This window comes from Nicotiana attenuata, chromosome 5 (assembly GCF_001879085.1).
Source record: "Nicotiana attenuata strain UT chromosome 5, NIATTr2, whole genome shotgun sequence".
NCBI classification, from domain to species: Eukaryota; Viridiplantae; Streptophyta; class Magnoliopsida; order Solanales; family Solanaceae; genus Nicotiana; species Nicotiana attenuata.
The window spans coordinates 52,409,108-52,412,037 of record NC_031993.1 but is presented as its reverse complement, the minus strand read 5'-3'; the positions used below and the strand labels follow the sequence as shown (position 1 = coordinate 52,412,037).

Sequence of the window (2,930 nt, the reverse complement as noted above, 5' to 3'; positions counted from 1 at the left end):
AAACTGCCAAACATTACTTTGGTGATTAGAGTTAACAAGAATTATTCTAATAGAGTTGTCACCACTGATTTACCGATCGATGAAATGTGTAGTAGCATATGAACAAATTTCAGTCTCAAGTTTGGTGCTCTCCATGTATATATTTAAAAGGTGGTGAGGTGTGGGCAAGCCAGCCCAGAGTTCTAATTTTTTCGTTTTTGGGTTGTGTCTTGCTGGTGAGTGAGAATGAAATTGAAGTTACTTTTAGATAACCTTCTTTATTTTCTAGTTCACTAATACTAGCATTTATTTATGACTTGTAATTATCTTTTAAATGATCTGCCGATCTTGTCAAAGTGCTAAGCTCATTCTCAAATACTAATGTATCATTTTTCCAACATCACTATTACGTGCATTTGAAGCACGACGGAGCCATAGTATTGGTTGCGAGTTCGGCCGAATTCAGTATCTTTTATTCAAACCCTGTATTAGTATAAAAATAATTTAATGAATATGCACAAATTATTAATTTAGAACCCAGTAACTTAAAAGAATTATAATCTTAAATCCATAAGTTTCAATTCCTAGCTCCACTTTTGATTTAAAGATATCTACTAGACTACTAATCATATTTAAGGTACAGGAGTACATTGTCTACATGGGCGACACTCCAAAGGGTGATCTTTCTGCTACATCTATGCACACTAGCATTCTACAAGAAGCTCTTGGGAGGTCAGTGGTCCTGAAAAAAAATTTGATCATTAGTTGTGTTGGATAAATTGTTACATTAAAGAAAACATTTATTTAGAATTAAAGACTGTCCATTTCTTCCTTTTTAAGAAATACTTCTTAAATTGCTTATTCGAACAAATTAAGGGGGTCGATTTGGAAATTTAGCCCATGACTTACGTATAAAGCCATGAAATCGAAACTCATCAAATTATGGTTTTAATTACATGCATTCAGCAATGGTAGAGCTTCAGAATGTTTGATGTACAGCTATAAGGGGAGCTTCAATGGCTTTGCTCCCAAACTGACCGAGGAAGAGAAGAACAGAATCGCAAGTAAGTTTTTTTTTTTTTTTGATTTCTCACCCGGTATCCGGTACCCACATTGGAGCCCAACTAATCCGGATTCGCGCCGGCTAGGGCCCCATTCTGGGGTAGCGCTCCCTATCAAGGATTTTTCCATACCCAAGGCTCGAACTCGAGACCTCTGGTTAAGGGAGAAACAGCTCCATCCACTGCACCACATACTTTGACGGTGAATCGCAAGTAAGTCAATATATAGAATAAGTGAACACTTAATTATAGAGAACTGTATAGTAAAAGGTTCTTTTTTTTTTTCAACCTTACTTAATTACTGTGGAAAAATATTTCTATATAATCGGGAAATATATATATGGTTGGTAGAAAGAAGAAATTGAATTTGAAATTACTTGGTAAGACTTTTTGAGGTACTAATGAATTGCTTTATTTATCGAATTATTTGCTCTCCCTCATAATTTGCTACCGGTTATTGGCTAGTGATCTCTCAAACAAAATTTTGTGAATTCTGAAACTAGCTAGCATTGTCGAGGAATCCATTGAACTATTTGTTGGACTTTAAGCCATTGGGCTTTAAAGTAGAAGAAGTGTGAATTGGGAATGGAGGGAAATAAAATGGAGGAAAATTAAAAATTTGAAGAAGTGAACTTTTGTCTTGCGCTTTGTCCCTCATTGGTGAGGGACAACCACATTTATGTGCTTATATATAGAATCACTTCTTAAAGCTCTTAAAAGGAGTTGAAGAGAATGAACCCTCGCGCCGTCGTCGTCGCTCGCTCGGCTCGGCTTCGGCTTCGGGAACGGGTGCTACTGTTACGAGTGTTGCTGCCTCGTCAAACCGTTCTACTCCCGCTCATGCTATAGCACCGGCAGAAAAATCCGAAAAGTTTTCCGGTATTGACTTCAAACGCTGGCAAATGAAGATGCTCTTCTATCTTACTACGTTGAGTTTGCAACGTTTCATCAAAGAGGATCCTCCGGTCATGGCTGAAAATACTCCGGATGATGAACGACTTGTTGTAACTGAAGCATGGAAACATTCTGATTTCCTGTGCAAAAATTACATTTTGAGTTGTTTGGAAGATGGCTTGTACAATGTCTATAGTGTCATGGAAACTTCAAAAACGTTATGGAATGCGCTTGAGAAGAAGTACAAGACTGAGGATGCCGGACTTAAGAAGTTCGTGGCTGCAAGGTTCTTGGATTTCAAGATGATTGACACTAGGTCGGTCATAACTCAAGTCCAAGAACTACAAGTCATTGTACATGACCTCCTTGCTGAAGGTATGACCCAAATCAATAATTTTATTAATAAGATTTATCTTATTATTAATAATGGATTTATTATTGAAGGTATAGTCATAAATGAGGCCTTTCAAGTCGCTGCTTTCATTGAGAAGTTACCTCCGCTGTGGAAGGATTTTAAGAACTATCTTAAACACAAACGGAAGGAAATGACACTAGAAGACTTGATTGTTCGTTTGAGGATAGAAGAGGACAACAAAAATGCTAAAAAGAAGTCACGTGGACACTCGACAATAATGGGGGCAAACATTGTTGAGGAGGCACCACAAAATAAGAAGAGGAAGAAAGCTTCTGGACCAAAGAATTACCCAAGTAAGAAGAAGTTCAAGGGTAATTGCCACAACTGTAGAAAATCTGGGCATAAGGCAGTGGATTGTCGTGCGCCAAAGAATGATAAGAAGAAAAAGAATCAAGCCAACATGGTTGAAGATGAAATGGAAGACTTGTGTGCCATGTTGTCTGAATGCAACTTGGTAGGAAATCCGAAAGAATGGTGGATAGATTCTGGAGCCACCCGCCATGTTTGTGCTAACAAGGAGTTATTTTCTTCTTATGCCCCCGCAGGTCCCGACGAGACAATCTTCATGGGAAATTCATCTA

The 2,930-nt window shown here is 38.0% G+C and overlaps 1 pseudogene; it reads left to right on the top strand.

The window, feature by feature from the left end:
* LOC109226395 overlaps nt 638–2,930 on the top strand; it is an 11,354-nt pseudogene continuing 9,061 nt past the window's right edge.